The 20,070-nt window shown below is 40.1% G+C and overlaps 1 long non-coding RNA gene across 2 annotated transcripts; it reads left to right on the forward strand.

Annotated features, from left to right (window-relative positions):
* Positions 1-5,982: 5,982 nt before the first annotated feature.
* LOC138752332 (uncharacterized) lies at positions 5,983-12,952 on the forward strand. Of its 2 annotated transcripts, none has more exons than XR_011350529.1 (3): positions 5,983-6,577; positions 8,868-8,940; positions 12,670-12,952. It is a non-coding gene; the product is annotated as an uncharacterized lncRNA (long non-coding RNA). The 2 variants fall into 2 exon arrangements; XR_011350528.1 differs by lacking the exon at positions 12,670-12,952 and adding an exon at positions 9,636-9,853.
* The last annotated feature ends 7,118 nt before the right edge of the window (positions 12,953-20,070 follow it).

Genomic DNA, 20,070 nt, shown 5'->3' on the forward strand with positions numbered 1-20,070 from the left:
CTCAGCTGTTACCAATTATGAGGGTTGGAAACAGTCATCATGGAGCAGCTGAAAATTCTTCTGTGAGAAGAAGTAGTTATCTATTTATGTGAGATGCACAACAAATGTTGCTCTATTCTCCAAAACATAGCATGCAGAACTAACATGTGTTTCTATTATATAGTGTTGCAAGTGGCTTGCATTCAGTGTATGTTTATTGGTAGATTCCTTGCAGTTGACATTCCGTTGTTTCTCTTTCTCTGGGAAATGGAAATGGTTTTAAAGTCTATTCATTTGTATCTTCTCCAGTTTCATTTTTCATAGCTGGCAATTATTCTCAACTTGTTTTTCTGCTTTTAATATTGTCGTGTTGCTCAATGTTGAGGAATGTTTGGAAAGTGCTCCAGAAACTGGCCTTAATTGGATGTGTTTGCACATGTAAAAGAAAGAAAAAATAAAGAAAAGCAAAAAAAAATACAAGTGAAAAATGCATGGTTGAAATTAATAGTTAACAATAATATTTCCAACTTACAAACTTTGCTGGGATTCGTATGATTCAGGATTTATCCTACATTTGTAGTACTAAACAACAAGGATATGATAACCAATTCACAGTGTTTTTTCTCAAAGTTGAATTTTATTTGTAAATTTTCAGCACAGCTTGACCTAGCAACAGTATATCCTAAACGAGAGGGAATAGATGCTTGTATTTATTCAAAGAATACAGCCTATACAGGCTGAGGAAGTGTTTCTTTGCCCATCCTTAATTGTTCTTGAGAAGGTGAGCTGCCTTCATGAACCATTCTACTCTTGAGATGTGGGTATACCTGCAATGTTGTTAGAGAGGAGAATGCAGGATTTTGACTCAACAAAAGTGAAGAAATAGCCAAGTCAAGAAAACGTGCAGCAGATTCTAGAAGGTGGTGTTACCATGCTTTTGGTGCCCTTATCGTAGATTTTGGTAGTTGTGAGTTTGAAAGATCCTATCTTTAATATTCTTGGTGAATTGCTGCAGTGCATCCTATAGATGGTCTGTGTCTGCAGTGGAGTGAGTGAATGGTCGGAGAGGGGGGTTGCTACATCTTCCTGTATGGTGTTGACCTTCTTGAGTGTTATTTAAGCTGCACTCATCCAGACAAATGGATAATATTTCATCACACTCTTGACTTGGGCCTTGTAAAAGGTGGACAGTCATTGGGGACAGTTGTTGAAATCTTTGCAATTCATTCACTGTTATATTGTGTGAATTGCCTGCCCCATTTTGCTTCTTTGTATGAAATAACAGGAAGATTTGAGCCAAGAAAAAAAAAACAACTGGATTCCATTTTACACAACATTCTGCAAAAGAACTTCATTAAAAACCCAATCTCTTTGAGTTGGGTTTGTTATTTTTTTTTGTGATATGATACATATATGAACTGTTGGAACTGCTCAAGTGATATCAATTCCTCTGCAGGGCATGTATAACCATCTTTGGCCCACCAAAGGCACAGACCTCTTTAAGATCAATACTTACAGCTTGCTTCCCTCATGCCAACTTTGCAGCTGATGCCACTATGGTCACGCACCACTGAATCCCAACCCAATTGCAACTCTTACTCTCAATGCACCAAACTGTCTCTTAACATCGCAATCACTCTGATGCCCCAAACACCTGCTGACATTCTCTCATACTTTAATGAAGGAATGCATTTTTACCTTTGTTACATGAAGGACCAACTGAGTTTCTCCAGAATTTTGTGTTTTTACCCCAAACTATCCTGAGCTACAATGTTCTCATTTTCACCCTCATTCTATCTGTCCCTTCCGAACTTCCCAATCCCATATCTCTCTCAGCCAGCACCTCGCATAGCTTGAGAAATGTGATCTACAACCTTCTTTTTGTCCTTCACTGCAGAGCTAGTGGATGAAAGGCTTTTATGTTTGTTTGCACATGGAAGGCTTGCCTATCATGCAGAATACTTTGGGCATCAATCAAGGTAGATTATGAGTGCAGGAACCCATGCACAAAATAAACAAGGCCCAGCTCTATATTGTAATTTAATATATTTCTTGAGGCCACTGCAACAAATATTTCAGAAATGGTTATAAGGAGTCTGATCAGTAAACAATAGAATGCCCTTCTATCGTTCATCATGGTCTTTGCCTGCTCTTTTACCCATCAAACCTGCATCAATAACAACAATCCAATGTTCTTCAAATTAAAGATGAAGTCCATACCATTGCTGTATTATTGTCTACTTCACAACAATTGCAAAGCAGGAAAGCTCCCTCGGAGAGTTCCCCTGTGTGCCACAAAGAGCTCCAATTTCATCTAAATAAAGTTAACAGTGATTGAAACAAGATTATCCTCTGACATATTTAGTCTATTCATCAAAGCTTTTCTTGAGTTCTTTCTGTTTCTTAATGTTAGGAATACAGACAGACAACTTCATTACCATATCACCTTTTCCCCAGCATCTGATGGACTTGACCAAATATAAGTACAAAGGGAACAAATCGAAGGCTCACAAAACGCAAATTGTTTTATTTGTGCAAAGTATATCAGAGCATTAGCTCATTTCTAGCCATTTCCCCAGTTATAATGATATCCACAATAGCCGGAAGTGTGATACTATTAGATTAACTATGTTAGCTCCAATTGTAATTGTTTCTATCACAAATGTTTATTGCTCCTCCAAATAGTTGTCTCCCTGTTACTTAAGCTTAAAGTATTTAAACAGATCAAATTAGTTCATGTGAAAAATTATTGTTTTTGGGTTGCTGAAGATATTTCAGTCTTACTGAAGTGTTTCGACAACTCTCTCTTCCCCTCCCCCCACCCCTACAGATGCCTGCTTGACCTGCTGACTTTCTCCAATAGACTGTTTTTGCTCCAGTTTTTGTCACCAGTTTGCAAAAATTTCCATGTTTGCCTTCATTAAGGGCAAATGTTGGATATGGATAAGGAGTTGGCTCAATGATAAAAATTGGGGTAGAAATGTTTTTCTTTGTTGTTCATGCCAAACGTACATATTTAGCAGGACTGTGCGATGTACAGAGTTACAAAAAGAGAAATGAATTTCAAAAGCAAGGTTATGTTAGAGGGGCATCTCGGGGATTGGCATTGGAACCATGACTATTTGCATTTTTTAAAAATTGGGCTCAAAAATCCAGTGTAATCATGTTTCCAAGAAGATCTGTGGAATTTGCAGAATAGATTCAGTATGATAATGGACGGAATGATGACAATGAAACCCAATGCATACATGCAGTCCATCAACGTTTTTGAAAAAGTTAATGATATTGACAATTATGTCAAAAGATAGATGTCTATTTTTTAAGGATCCAAGTTATAAAGGAAGACTGGAGAATCAGCCATTTCCTCCTGGAATAGATACAGCATCTTTAAAAAACAAAATAGACCAGAAAAGTATCATATACTACATTATGAACATAGGGAAAGAATCAGAAATTCACTAAAAGGGAAACATCAAGTGGAGGCAAAAGTCAAAAGCATTTTAATTCAAGTTTTGATGAAGAAATTAAAAAGAGATAATAGATACAAAGGATAGCTAGATTATAAAGATTACAACCTTGAAAAAAAATGGCATTACAATAGTCCAGACAGTCTTTTTATCATGTCAAAGTATTTTAAGATTAGTGTGGTGAGGGAAGGTTTAAGAGTGTGATATCTGTTGAATAGAAACTGTTCCCAAATCTAGAGCAGTAGTTCTCAACCTTTTTCTATCCACTCACATACCACTTTAAGTAATCCCTATGCCATAGGTACTCTGTGATTAGTAAAGGATTGCTTAAGGTAGGATGTGAGTGGGAAGGGAAAGTTGATATTCACTGCTCTAGTCCCAATTGTTACTGAAATATTTTGCTTGAGAAAAATTGGCATTGGCCTATTTCCTTTGGAGTTATGAAACCATGCACATAACAAGTCAATGAAGTACGATTAAAACAGTGGTTTTCAAACTTTTTCTTCCCACCCACATGCCACCTTAAGCAATCCTTTACTAATCACAGAGCACCTATGGCATATGGAATATTTAAAGTGGTATGTGAGTGGAAAGAAAATTGTTGAGAACCATTGAGTTAAACACATTGAGGTATTAAAATATTAAGACATATACAGTAAAAGTCCACAGTACACTATCCACATATGTTCTGGGAATTCAGGAGCCTGATGACTTGGGCGGGCTGGGGTGGGGGGGGGGGGGGAACTGTGGCCCAATCTGGATGTAATGATCTGAGTGCTAAGGTACCTCCTACCAGATGGCAGTAGGGAGAACAGTTTACCTGAGGGGTGTGTGTGGAGTCCTTGCCAATGTTAATTGCCTTTCAAGTGTTGTTGATGTCCTTCATGATAGGAAAAGAGCCTCCAATGGTCTTTTCCACTGACTTCACTATCCTCTGCAGGGTCTTGCAGTCTGAGGATGTACAGATTCCAAACCAGGCAGTGATACAATTGCACAGGATGCTCTCAATACATCCTCTGTAGAATGTAGTGAGGATGAAGGGTAAGAGATGAACTTTCCTCAGACTTTGCAGAAAGTAGAGGCGCTGCTGGGCTTTCTTGGCAATGTAGCTGGTGTTACGGGACCAGGTGAGATTTTTCACCAAGTGCACTCCAAGGAACGTGATACTCTTGATGACCCCAACGGTCGTGCCGTTAATGGTTAGCGGTCTGTGGTCCCCTTGGGCACTCCTGAATTCGACAACCATCTCTTTTGTTTTATTTTGTTGGCTCTACACCAGTAACAAGATAGTAACAAGAGAAGGTTGTGATTAGGGTTATGAGGTGCCTTTGTGATACTGCATGTCACACAGATATTTACAATAAATGGGAGGTCTGAGCCTCAAGTTAAATCGTTTATTGTCATCTGATTGTAAAAATATAATCCGATGATACAGCATTCTCTGGTCCTCAGTGCAAAACACCTAAAAGCACAACCAGACATAACATGCATACAGACAAACAGTACATATGCAGGACAAGTATTTGTATGTACAAATAAATCTTAGGGGGGCATGGTTAGCGTAGCATTTAGCACAAAAGTGTTACAGCGCCAGCAACCAAGACCGGGGTTCAAATCCCGCACTGTCTAGAAGGAGTTTGCATTTTCTCCCCATGCCTGTACAGGTTTCCTGCTACCCTTCAAAACGTACCGGGTGTGTAGGTCAATTGGGAGTAATTGGGCGGAATGAGCTTGTGGGCTCAAATGACCTGTTGTGGTGCTGGATGTCTATTTTTTTAAAGCTTAAAATTAAATAAATAAATAAAGGTGTCAGCATGGCATCCTCGGATAATTATTTTGAGCACTTCCTTTGGTTGTTCAGCGTGTGGGAAGAAGCTGTTCTGCAGCCTGCTGGCTCTATTACTCCTGTGACACTTACCCAAGGGGAGCAGCTGAATGATGCTCTTTGCGGGGTGGAAGGGGTCCTCAATGTCTTTGCACATCCTCTTCAGGCATTGATACCGGTAGATCATGTTGATTGGGCGGAGGGAGATTTCAGGGATCCTCTCTGCCACTCTTATGGCCCTCTGGATTGACCTCTGGTCCACTTTTCTGCAGCAACCATAGCACACTTTAATACAGCAGGCCAGGTTGCTCTTAATAGACCTCCTGTAGAAGGTTGACATAATGGTGGCCAGTCTTCTCATGAAGTGCAAACACTGTTGTGCCTTCCTGCCAAGTGAACAGATTTTGTGTGTCCACGATAGGTCACTAATTAAGTGAACTCCAAGCAAATTGGTGCTCTCCACTTCTCTCTCTATTACAGAGCAGTTGATTTGTAGTGGAGAATGGTCATTCCTGAAGTCCACAATCATTGCCTTTGTTTTGCCCACGGTGAAACTTAGGTTGGTTTTCCCATACCATATCATGAGATTTTCCACCTTGTCTCTGTAGTGCAATTGATTGTTGTTGCTGATGAGGTCATCTACTGTTGTGACATATGCAAACTTGATGACACTGTTGGAGCTGGTGATGCCATCATGGGTCAATTGCATGAACAGGAGCAGGCTAAGCACACAGCCTTGTGGTGCACCAGAGCTCAACATGACATTGCTTGAGGTTCTGCTACCGACCCTGATAGACTATGGTCTGCCTGTTAGGAAGTCTAGAATCTAGTTACAGAGATTGGTGTCGAGTCCCAGTGAAGACAGCTTCTCCACTAGCCTCTGGGGAATGATTATATTAAATGCTGAGCTGAAGTTGATGAACAGCAGGCTGGTATATGATTCTCCAGATGGGTCAAGACGGAGTGAAGGGACAAGGCTATAGCACCATCTATGGAACAGTTCCTTCTATAAGCGAATTGACATAGGTCCAGCAGCTATGGGAAGTGTGCTTTGATGCGTCCCATTATCAGATGCTCAAAGCATTTCATAATGGAGGAGGGCAGTGCCACAGGACAGTTGTCATTCAAGCCTGCTATTCTCACCCTCTTTGGCACTGGCTGCCTTGAAACCTGTGGAAACAATGGATAGCTGTAGCGAAGTGTGGAAGATCCCTGTGAAGATCTCTGTCAATTGAACTATACATTTCTTCAGCCTGAGATAGATTTGGATATGTTTGCTACCTTCTACACCCTTCTGCATCCCCAGGTGGTTGAATTACCAAACCAAGCAGTAGTGCAACCAGTCAGTGTCTTTCCACAGTGCACCTGTAGAAGCGTGATAGAATATTTGACATCATGGCACATCTCCTCAGTTCGAGAAAGTAAAGGCATTGGTGTGCCTTTTTTCAGGTAGCCTCAGTGTTCCGGCTCCAGGAAAGGTTTTTGGAGATATAGACTCCCAGGAATTTGAAAATTCTATCCCTCTCCACCTTCAGGAGTGTGATCACTGAGCCTCCCCTTTCTAAAATCAACAATAAGCTCCTTGGCTTTGGTGAGAAAAATTGCTGCTCTGGCACCGTCCTATCAGCTTCTTGATCTCCATCCTGTATTCTGATTCATCACTTCATACATTTGGCCAACAATGGTGGTGTTGTAAGAGAATTCATACATTGCATTGAACTCAAACTTGGCTACAGTCATGAATTCACAGGTAGTAGAGCAGGGATCTATGCACACAGACTTAGGGGTGAAGAACTGAGATAAATCCATCATTTTGTGTAATGGCAGATTTTCAGTTGAATGATTATTGTAGTTTCCCCATAACTTATCTTTCAAATATGTTTTTTTTTACCCTAAGTGAGTAAATCTTTCCAGATAACAAAATAAGCGAAGAAGAAAATAATAAATCTTCTAGGATTCTGAACTTTTGTCATCCAATCCTGCAATTAGGTACTTATAAGCATTTACAAGTGACATTCACACTAATTGTTCCCCTGCTTGACCTTGGTTTGGTATCTCAATGTAGATGTAGATGAAGTCTGGTTCATACTGTGTGGGGAATAATCAATATAATACTAAAAATTTCCAACCTTTCACACAGTGCACTGGACCAAGGCACTACACCTTTGTGCTGATTGATTCCAATCTTGTCTTTAATGTATCATTATTTAAATGCATGCGAATCAAATAATAGATTTTTTTGGTCAAACCATTAAAGTATCAGTAGCCCCTATCACACTTACAAGTGATCCCAGGAATCAAACACCAATTGGCCTTTAAATTGGCAAGTGAGAAAGCAAAATCAACGCATCGCTGGTGTCAGATGACATCATCTCACAGCGGGGATAGACGGCCTCAACCCCTTGTAGAGTCCCCAGCGTCTGCAGATGCTAGCGTTGCAATCAGGCAAGTGTGAAAGGGGTATTTGCATTATGGGATTGAAATGACCCAAGTTTTTGCATAAGTGCAGGAAGAAAAGATTAAAATGAAGGCATAAAGTTTGCCAGGGGAAAGTCGCAGTGGGAGAGAGAGAGAGAGAGAGAGAGAGAGAGAGAGAGAGAGAGAGAGAGAGAGAGAGAGAGAGTGGAAATAAATAGCAATAAATAGCAATAGCGGACAATTTTTAAACAAGGTGGGAAAATTGGTAGCACTATAGCACACAATTTATAAAAAAGTAATGGCGGACCTGACTTCCCAGAATGCCATGTAGCAGAGAAACCCCTCTATGAAGGCTCCAAGTATACAGCCGGGCATACAGCTCTTTCTATGCCACATGGAATTCTGAGATAGCAGGTCTGCCATCGCTTTTTCCCACGTAATTTATAATGCAATAGCACTACCAACTTTCCCACACTGTTCAAATTGTACGCAACAGTGCTACCAACTTTCCCACCCTGTTTAAAAATTGTCCGCTATTACTATTTATTGCTCGCACTTTCCCACAGTCCCTTATAAAAATTTATATAGGTCGGCACAACAACAACAGGAGCTAAAGGGCTTATACTGTACTGTACATAAAGCTTAAATGTTATAATTATTTAATTATTATTATAATTATATGTTATGATTTTTTTTCAAATATAGATCATAATACATTGATCAGGATTTAGGGCAGGTCCACCATCACTCGATGCATCATGATGTCACCAGTAGAACAGTCCTAACCACCAGTAGATAGTCCTTGCAAGTATGAAAGCATTCAGTGTCCCAGTTCGGAGTGGTCATGAGTGAAAAGCCAAACCCCCATTCCTATCCAAGGACACCGAACGACCAATTTAATGGGATGCAAGTGTGAAAGGGGCTAGTGACAGGCACAGTACTACAATTTCTTTCAATACCATTGTAAAAACTAATAAAACTTGCTCAAAATTCCAAAACCTCAGGGACTCGTTCACACATAATAAGCATCACTTTTATCTCTGCATTTTATTTGCAACAAAAGCAGCAAATCTAATTGTGAAAATTCTCAAAAGGTTTAGTGTGATTGGAAGGAATTATTTTATTATGCAGTCCCGTTGCACTAATGCAACCTTTCCTTGTCCCTTATGAGAAAGCAGATCTCCACAGCGGGGAATATAATGAAAGATCTAAGCGACATGGAGCTGCTGATGGGGCAATGCAGCACAAAAGGTGATCTCTATAGCATTATTTAAGCTACATAGCTATGCTAATATGAAAAGGGATGCAAATAATAAGGGGTTCCTCCCAGTGTTAATGGGCAACTGTTATAGATTGTGTGTACAAAACAATGTAATATCAGAGCTGAAATTATCTGTGAATTCTGTTTGATTGTGGCCATTCCTGTCCAACCATCTGAAATGATTATATCACAAATGTATAGTAAAGAAATAAATTGTGGAATGAAAAATAGCAAGCATGGAAACCTTTGATTGGCTAATTAGTTGTTGGTGAAATCTAATCAATGACAGCTTGTTCAAGATGAAGGTGATACCAACTGCAAGTTATTACTCCCTTTGTAAGGTTAACATTTATTATGATGTGTATATATTAATAACAGTAACATTTTCCAAAAAAAGCCATGTATTTACTACTGTTTTCCCCTGAAAACTTGTCCTTTGCCATTTAATAGTGTTTGAAAAATATTACTTTCTATTGACAATTCTCTGCTTAAAAGCACCTGCTTTCACTGGTCTCTAATAAATCTTGCAATATAGTGTCACTTTTTGATCTTTCAAGAGGTTGTAATAGTCAGGCTTTTGCATTTAATATTCCTTTGGCACCATTTTAAAAGGTTACAAATAGCTTGGCTAAACCAAACTATTATTTAGTGTTTGACTGTAATGTCAGTCTCATTTTGTTTTCAGGATTGTTTGCACTTCGCCTTTGTAAAAGGTTCTTGATTGAGAAGATCTTTCTATCGTTGTGTGTGATCAATGAAGAAGTGTTTACCAGGCCTGGGACACAATGTACACTTTACAATAATGGCTTTCAGTCTGTTTGTTGACAGAAAGCTTTTTCGATGTAACTTGTCAATCTTGTGAGGGTAACATGATTGCAATATGAAACATGGTTAGCTAACAAACTAATGCTTGATCTACTCTTTTTCCTCAAGATATTTTGTTTATTTTCACAAATAAACTGGTTAATCGAAGCTGTAGAAGGGGCATCACAAAAGCATTTTAATTGGTTGAGTATTATCAATTCAGTTGTTGCTTCTTTTTTGGAAATTATGGTAAATTGTAGGTTGCTGGGGAAAGTCACTTATCTCTGTGTGTTCTTCAATAGAACATCTATTGAAAACACCCAACAATAAAGGATCATTTTTTAATGGTAGACACATGTGTATTCATTAAAAAAAATTGGCTTATTGTCACTTAGTGTCATTGAATTATCTCAAGTAGATCAGAAGTTCTTGCACCAATTCAGCCTAAAATCTGTTCGCAAAGCAAAACTGGAAATAAAAGAGGGGAACAAACTATGGGAAGGAGGACAACACAAACTGTTATGAAAGATGAAAACAGAGAAAGAAAGATAAATGTAAATGATTGGAAAGTGGTCTTGTTTTGGCATTCTTACAGCTTAATATTTGTTGAAGAGAGGCAGAAAATTTAACTTTAACTTAATATTAATCATAAATCATCATATAATTGAATATCCTGCAATCAGATGTCAATTGATCAAATCACCAGGATTATGTACAATTTAATCACATAATCTACAGGGGAATACTGCATTATAGATGGAGCCACTTTTGGATACAGTATTTGTAAAATATCTTGTGGCTCTGTTCAAAGAAGTTAATGGAAGTTCAAGATGCCTTCACCAACATTGACCTATCAACCAAAGCAATTGGAAAATCATATTCTTTGGTCATTAATTCACTGCGGCTGGATGGTATGTAAAATGGTGTCACATTTCCTTTCGCTGTAATAGCAAATACCGTATTTGATGCCATATAAGACCCCTCCCCATCCCATTTCAGCAGGGAATATTAAGAATTTTTAAAATTGTATTTATGGATAAGCATTTAATGTTTTTGAAATATGTAGCTGCAACAAAGCAGAAAGAAATTGATCAAAACATGCAACTAGGACAACAGAAAAATCTTTTTGATAATAAAACTGCTATAATTTACATGAGAAAACAAGAGTAGCTTAGTTATAGCAGAAATCATTATATAAAACAAACTTCTGCAGTTGGTCTCCTTGTTGGTCCTGCTGCCCTGGTCTCTCCTGGCAGCCTGCTGTCCTGCTATCCTTCTCTCCCCCAGCGGTCCGCTGTTAGGCCCCGTGCTGGTCCCACAGCCCTGCTCTCTCTTTGGGGGGGAGCAGGGTGGCGGGATCAGTGTGTGGACTGGTGGAGGGCTGTTGAGGGAACAGGGCAGTGCGATCAGTGTGGGGACTGGTGGTGGACTGTCGGAGGGGAGAGGGGCAGCAAGACTAGTGCGGGGACTGACAGCGGGGTGATGGGAGAGTCTCCTAACAGCCCGCCACCAGCCCTCTCACTGATCCCACCACCACACTCCCCCGATACCCTGCCACCAGTCCCCACACTGATCCCACCACCCCGCTCCCCTCCCTGACAGCCCACCACTAGTCCCCACACTGATCCCACCACCCCACTCTCCTCCCTGACAGCCTGCCACCATCCCCCAAAGATAGATAACAATGACGCCATTGAGCCACGCAGCAACTATGGTCACTGTTACCCACCATCATCATCTTAATTTCAACTTCGCATACAAGACCCGGGGGATATTTTTGAGCCATTTCTTTGGGGGGAGAAAGATGGTCTGACTTGTATGCCATCAAATACATTAATTCTTCAAACGTACCTAAAGCTATAGTCCAACATATCTAGACAATATCTGGTGAAATGTTGAAAAGATCTGTGCAGGATCTAATTTGAAAGGTGTACAAGAGAAGCATTGAGACTAAAGGCTTCTTCAGGTGCATTCTCTGCCAAGAATGTGCCTGCAGAAGTGGATTCAGACCTGTGGAATGGTCGTTCAGGTGGCAGCGCTGAAAGCGCAGCGCTGGCCATCTGCAAGGGATAGCTTCCCGGGAGGCACCTCAGAGCGCACTCTGGCTCCTGTCCCTTCAGGCTGACAGGTTTAGGGTGGCTGGCTGTCAGAGCTGGGACAGCTGGCGTGGGCTATCAGCGATGGGGCGGCCGGCGCGGGCTGTCAGAGCTGGAACAGCCAGTGTGGGCTATCAATGCGGGGACGTCCCCACACTAATCTCATTGCGCCGCTCTGTCCCCACAGCCCTATATCAGTCCCCACACTGTGGGGCGGCTGGCACAGCCCTATATCAGTCCCATGCTGGCAGCCCGTGCCAGCCGCCCCACAGTGTGGGGACTGATATAGGGTTGTGGGGAGAGAGTGGGGCAGTGGGAGCAGTGTGGGGGCGTCCCGCGCAGGACGTCCCTGTGCTGACAGCCTGCGCCTGGGGGGCAGGGGCAGCTGGGAGGGGGGCTGACAGGCACTCGTCAGCTGACTGTCATCCCCTTAACAGCCACTTTCAGGCAGCTGCATTCATATGCTGGGGGGTAATTATCCCTCCTGGAGGAGGGTTACAAAGTTCGCCTCGCATGCACCTCCTGCACTTTCAAGTGGCCTCCCAACAGCCACATATGGGCATAATATGCGTGAGGAGATTTTGGCCACCTGCAAGTTCCTTAAGTTGCTAAAAAACCAGGTAACAGCAACTCGTTCAGAGAAAGGGACTGATGGATTTGCTCTGCAGGGGACTGCCTCTCAGGTCCCTTTTAAGTCTTTCCTCTCACATTTTAAATCTGTGCCTTTAAGTTTTAGATATCCCCATCCTGGGAAAAACAGATTATGACTATTTACCTTATGTATTCCCTTCAGGATTTAATATACTGTATTTCTTTTAGGTTAACACGTTGCCTCCTATATTTCAAGAAGAGAAGTTCCAGCCTATCCAGCTTCACCTTGTAATTCAATCCCAACCATCCGAGCAACATTCTTGTGAATATTTTCTCCACCTTTTCAAGGAAAATGACATCTTTCCCATAATTGGGCAAGCATCTGTCAAGATGTTGGATAGTCTAAGAGTAGAGAAGTTGGAGAAAGAATACCGAACGTACACTTCAGCAGCTGTAAGTGCAGCTGCCAATTGTGGAGCAATTAAATTTGAGTGTGCTTGATTTGGAGGAGCGTGGATATCTTGCAAAGTTGTCGGCCTAGAGAGATTAAAGAGTGAGCAGCAAGGGCCTGAAGGGATATGGAATCTAGAATTTTGTAACTAAGATATTGCTTAACCAGGAACTACTGTACCTTAGCAAGCACAGGTGATATGTAAGCACAGTAAGTTAATACATTGACAGAAAAGCTTTAAATGAGTTTGTATTAAGGATAATAGGAAGGCAGCCAGGAGTGCAATAAAACAGTGAATTCTGGACATAACAAAGGCATAAATGGGGTTTCGGCCACATATCGGTTGAGAAAGGAGCAGTTCTGCTATAATAGAGGTGAAAATAGGTGGTCTTTGTGTTGATTGTATTGTCATGATCAGAAGCTCGTGTCTGGGTCAAATACAACAACAAATTTGCCAGAGCACAATCTCAGCTTCAGATTGCTGACTGGAAAGCGATTTTTACCATCAATGTCATGAAAGATTACTTGAAGAAAAATTCTTCTTCACTTCAGCATTTTGCATTCTCTATTCCTATTTTTCCACATTTGTTCTTTTCAGGGATTCATTTAAACTATTTTTCAAACTGTTGTGGGAAGAGATTGTTAATTCTAGATGCTTATAAAAACTCTAGAGTTGAAAATATCCTTATTTCTCTCATCTTTTCAGATTTATAAGAATTAAAGTCAGGTTTTGTTTATTTAACTACAACATCCACAAAAGCAAAATATCCATCTCATTGCTTTTGAAGGCAATGAAATGAATTATTTTTTACAGGAAGAGGGAATGTACATGAGAATGTATGAACAAAGATGAGACACGGACTCATCAGGGTAGGAGTTAATCAACTATGTTTCATGACAAAAGGACTTGCATCACTCTATTGTCTTGTGTAAAGTTGGATAAAAGAAAACAACCAATGTAAATTTGTCCTCAAAATAAAATCTGGATGCATCATTTACAAATGTTATAACTGCGGTGAGACCATGGAAGAACATTTAAAAGAATACTTCAACTAAATGATGTATAACCTGGCCATTCCAGAAATTACATATTCATTTCATGAAAATAGTATCCAATTTATGAACATGTACCTCTCATGTTAGAATATGTTCTGTTAAACTGGTATCATGGTGTTTTTAAAATACAGCTTTTCAAATCTGTCAATCTAAGACAGCAACAGATGTTCTGTATCAGCTTGGTTTTGACATGTTGTCTTTGTTTCAGAATTAGATTTTGATCAGATTCGACCTGTGTTTGTGTAAAATGAATCTTTCATTTGGTATCAGCTGCATTTGTTTGTACGTACTATTTCTGGAAAGGCTGGAACTGATCAAATACACTGCTACCTTGTTAATGACTAAATTGAATTCTGATCAGTATTATCCTGCACGTTTTGTAAATGATTCTTCTTACATTATTTGTTAACCAAACATTCTTGCTTCTCAACCTATTTTTCTATTAAAAAGCTACAAAAACTAATAATATACTTTCAATCAAAAGGCTCACTGCTAAAAACATACTCATGTAAAATCTTTCATATGGAGAAAAGATACAGATTGTAGTTTGTACAGATTTTACAGAAATATAATTACGTGCAATAATACAGCTTATTTACAAAACGGAGGTCCTTAAATTAATAATCTGTTATCTGCCTGTTAATTTGTTTTGGTGACTCTGAGATGTACCCTTAGCCACATCACAATGTTGATTTTTTTTTATCTACCTCAAGGACAGGATGGGCCCATGTTCATTACATCCACCAAACAGTGAGACATCCAACTCTGCAATATGTCTGGCAAGATTTAATGTTCAGGTCTCTGCATTAAACCCCCATCCTTCTGACTCAACATTGAATACTCAAAAGTAATTTACCAAGGGAAAGCTAGAAATTAGTCTTAAGTTGCATGAATAGGAAAGAATTGTGAGAATAAAGGAAATGTTTATGTTAGAGGGGACCATTCATTCAGTCTGTCCTGGTCTCTATCCCATCACTGTTTTTTTGCTTTGCCCTCCCATCCCTTTTTGATTTCTAACTTTTCCTGATTCTGATAAAATGATGATGTTTCTTTTACTACAATAAAGAAGCGGGTTCTTTTTAAAACATCTAGATTTATTAACTAAACAACCAGCACCAAAAACAGAATATACACATGCCAGACCTCATGTGGAGACATCGATCTTAAATCTACCCAAGATGCACATTCCCTAAATGTTCTCTGTCTCTGACTCCTCCTGGTGGTAGCACTCTATAACTACATCCTCTTTCCTTGAGATGTTTAATTAAACATGACACATTAATACAGTATTCTTTCCATTTAAATTTCAACACAAATGTAACATGAACATCAGCAGCACAAATTTTTAACTGTGCAGTTCTTTTTCAGTCTGTCAGATGCTTTGACAACTCATGTGGATATTCTTAACACAGGTGTTTGTGTTGGCTCTGTACGTGGTTGTGTCAGCTCTGCTGGTCCACAAATGTATAGCACAAGTGGTGTTTCCTCTGTCTCTATGCAGGCTGAATCTTCTGCATTTATCTGTTCCTGCAGCATCTCTGGTGTTTTCAGCAGGCTCCTTCGATTCCACCTCAGTATTTGACCAGTGTAGGATCTTGGATTTACTTCTTCCAGAACAGTAGACTTTTCATCCCAAGTATTGGAATCTCTGAGTCTCACTGTGTCATGTTGTGCTAGTGGCCCTAAGCTTCTCATTGATTTGTCATAGTTTGCCTTTTGTCTCCCTTGCAGACGCTTTTGTTTCTGTTCGACATTTCAGTTCTTCTTTGGGCCTGCAGAGTAGGGAAGTGTGGTGCGTAGTCAGAAGCTCAGAGGGTGATGTGCCTTGTTCAAGTGGCGAAGCTCTGTAACTCAATTGAGATAGGTACAGATCTGAGCCAATGCCTAGTGCTTTCTTGAGCAACTGTTTAACTATGTGAACTCCTTTCTCTGCTTTACCATTTGACTGTGGTTGTAGAGGGCTTGAAATCCCATCAAAAATCATACACTTCTGCAAAGTTCTGGAATTCTCTACAACTGTAGTATGGACCATTGCCAAAGTAGACAATTTGAGGAATTCTGTGTCTTGCAAAGATTGATTTCATATATTGGATCGCACAAGCAGAAGACGTGTTAGAAAGCAGCACAATCTCCAGTTAATGCGATAGATAATCAGTAATCAGCAAGTAATTCTTTCCATTCATGTGGAACAGATCAGTCCCAACTTTCTGCCATGGTTCTGCTGGTAAGTCAGTTATGATCATGGGTTCCTTTGTCTGCTTTGAATGATGTTTCAAACAGGACTCACAGCTTGAAACCATCCTATCAATGTCAGCATTTATCTCTGGCCAATAAACAGCAGTTCTGGCCCTCCTCTTGCATTTTTCCATTCCAAGGTGCCCCTTGTGCACCCTTTTCAGCATCTCTTGTCTCAGTGATTGAGGATTAACAATTCTGTTCTGTCTGAATAGAAGCCCATTGACAACACTCAGCTCAGCTCTGATGTTGTAGTATGACTGACATTCACTTCTAGGCTCTCCTTCATTCAGATTCTTGATGATCTTCTAAAGAACTGTGTCATTTTCTGTTTCAGCTGTGATCTGCTTGGATTTCATGTCAGATAAGGGAAGCACTTCCATGATCAGATTCACATGGAGATTTACATCTGTCTCTGTGGAACTCTCATTGTGTGCTTCACTCTTCATCGTTGCCCTGAATAACGCATCAGCCACCACAATAAGTTTTCCTTGTGTGTACACCAATTTAAAATCATAACATTGTAGCTTCATCATCAGTTTTTGGAAGCTCGATGACATTTCACTGAGATTTTTCTTGATTATTGCTATTAATGGTATGTGGTCTGTCTCTGCCATGAGTGTTGGTAGACCATACACATAGCTGTAGAATTTCTCGAGTCAATAGACCAGACCTAGATACACTTTCTTGATTTTTGCATATTGACATTCAAATGTTGTCATCGTCCTTGATGTGTATGCTACTGGCCTCCAATCTTCTCCCACAGCCTGAAGTAGTATGGCATCTACTCCATCTTTTGAAGCTTCTGTGGATATTTTCGTCTTTATGGATGCATCAAAGAATGTCAGAAGTACTGATCCTATAGTCAGAATGTTCTTCTGTCATCCCCATTCTTCCTCGTGGTTGTCTGTCCACTTGAATTCATATTTGTCCTGTAACAACTTCCTTAGGTACGTTGTTTTGGAAGACAGATTTGGTATGCATTTACCAATGAAATTGATCATTCCCAGTGCCCTCAATAGGCCTTTTTAGTCAGTGGTTCTGGGCATCTCTAGAATTGCTTTCACCTTGCTCTTGTCTGGCTCCACACCTACCTCTGACTGTTTATCTTCCAGGAAGGTGATTTCCTTCACACCAAACTGACATTTTTCTCTGTTTAACTTTAATCCATACTTCTGAACGTGTTGTAACCTCTCATTGTGTTGTTTTTGAGTGGATCCCCATACGATTATGCAATCCATGTACACACGTACTCTATTTATGCCTTCTACGATGTGCTCCGTTCTCCTGTGGAACACTTCCGGAGCTGAGGAAATTCCAAAAGGCATCCTCAGGCACGAGTATTGGTCAAATGCTGTATTAAATATATAATGTATTAAATGTATAGTATTTTGTGTTACCTTTGTGCAGTTTTATTTACCAGAAGCCCTGCGATGCATCCAATTTAGTGAAAAACTTTGCACTGGCCATCTTACTTTAAATTTCATCTCTGGTTGGAATCTGATAATGTTCCCTCTTTATATTGGCATTCAGGCCTTTTGGGTCCATGCACATGCGATGGTCACCTTTCTTTTTGACCCACACCATTGAATTCACCCATTCTGTGGGCTCCTCCACTTTCTTTATAACCCCTAGTGCTGTTATTCAGTTGAGTGCCTGCTTGAGCTTTTAGTGGCGCTGGAACCCACCTCAGGGCATGCACTACTGGCTGTGCATCCTTTTTTAACTCTATCTTATAGGTGAATGGTAGAACTCCAAACCCCTTGAGGATGTTGGGAAATTGATCCAATATTTCCTTTATGCTGTTCTGTGCATGGATACTGTTGATGTGGTACACCCTCTTGATTTGGTTTAAGTTTTCACATGCTTCGTCACCAATCAGTGAAAAATGTCCATCTGGGACTACAATGAACCTGAGGTGGTGCTCTTTATCTTTAACTTTCACCTTGAGTTTATATGTACCTTTTGTGTCAGTGCTCTGCTTATAGGATTTGCATGGATATATGGCTTTATCTTCATTGCCCTGGTGTCACGTTCACAGATCAAATTGACATTTTCCCCGTCTCTCTCTTGAAAGGAATGTTTGTTCCTTTGTATGCAATGACACAGTCCATTTATCCTGCTCGACACTGTTCACTTCCTACACTACCATGTTTCTCGTAGCAACCTCTCTCTCATTTTCTTATTATTAATTCTGAACACAATTTGATCACGGATCATTGAATCTTGCAGCGATCCAAAATTGCACGTTCTTGCTTTTAATTTTAAGTCTGTTAAAAAAAAGTATCAAAGCTCTCTCCCTGCATCTGCGTCTGCGAGCAAAACACAAATCTCTGGAAGATTTCATTTTTCTTTGGTAACAGTGTTCATCAAACATCTCGATAACTTTGTTGAATTTGCTCTGGTCTTCTGCCTCGATGAAAACAAATGTGTTGTAAACCTCTAGAGCTTGACGTCCGCCACAGTGAGTAGCAGTGCAATCTTCTGTGTATCTGGTTTGCTATCGATTCCAATGGCTTGAAGGTACAGCATAAAGCTTTGTTTAAACAGACTCCACTCATGGTCGACATTTCCAATCCATTTTATAGCATTAAGAATTTTTAAACTCTCCATATTTTCACTGCTGATGTCGACTATTAATCACTAGGTACACTGTGTTTCTCTTTTTTTTTCACTCCTGCACACAGCAGAACTTGGCTGTTTCTTCCACTTCTGGCTGTTTCTTCCACTCCTGGTACCATGTAATGTTTTTCTTTTATTATAATAAAGAAACTTGGGTTCTTTTTAAAACAACTAGATTTATTAATTAAACAACCAGCACTTAAAAGAGAACATTCACATGCCAGACCTCATGTAGAGGCATCTGTCTTGAATCTACCCAAGATGCAACATTCTCCAGATGCTACACACTCCGTCTCTGACTCATCCTGGTGATAGCATTCTATCACTATAAAAATATTATTGACCTGAAATATCAACTCTCTCTTTCGCTTTCTCTCTATGCAGATATGACATGACCTGCTGGGCATTTCCACTACTTACTGCTTTTCTTTTTCAAATTTCCAACACCTGCATTTTTTTTTGTGCTTTTTTTAATTAAATAATTTTTTTTAAATTTAGACACGCAGCATGGTAGCAGGTCCTTCTGGCCCACAAGCCCATGCCACCCAATTGCACCCAATTAACCTACAATCCCCGTGTGTTTTGAAGGGTGGGAGCACTCGAAAGAAACCCACGCAGACACAGGGAAAATGTACAAACTCCTTACAGACAGCACCGGAATCGAACCCTTGTCATTAGTGCTGTAACAGTGTAGCCTAACCATTATGCTAATTGTGCTGCCCCTTGGTTCTGAAGGCCCATGTAAGGCGAAAAAATAAACTAATTTATTTACAACTGTTTTGTTCCTTTGCAGTCACATCTCATTACCATAAATGAAAGTGAAAACTCTTGGAAGTACATTGTCTGAATCAAATCATAAAAATATAAGCCTCACAATATTTCCAGAAAACTGTTGCCATTCAAAGTCCCTCTAAACCTATTCACTTTCATACTGTTTAGGATTCAAACTGAAGGAGCTGAATTTGCAAGCTGAATTGGATTGTCCTTGAAAATGATGCAGGGATTGCACAATTCTTGTCTGGTCAATAGATTTCAGGCAGCATGCCAGCTTTGTGCTGTCTTCTCATTACTTTTCTATTTGGTCAATGCCAAGTACGCTATTCATTTTACTGCAAACATCAGCAAGAAGCCTAACAACATCATTTGCCACGATTAGTTAAAGCTAGCCTATTCTGCATAAAACCACCTGCACCTGGGCCAGGTGCTGCCGGTCGAGCAGAAAGTGAACTTGACTTGGAAAAACTGTGAAGAAGGGCACAGTACAG

The sequence above is a fragment of the Narcine bancroftii genome, chromosome 2 (assembly GCF_036971445.1).
Source record: "Narcine bancroftii isolate sNarBan1 chromosome 2, sNarBan1.hap1, whole genome shotgun sequence".
Taxonomy (NCBI): domain Eukaryota; kingdom Metazoa; phylum Chordata; class Chondrichthyes; order Torpediniformes; family Narcinidae; genus Narcine; species Narcine bancroftii.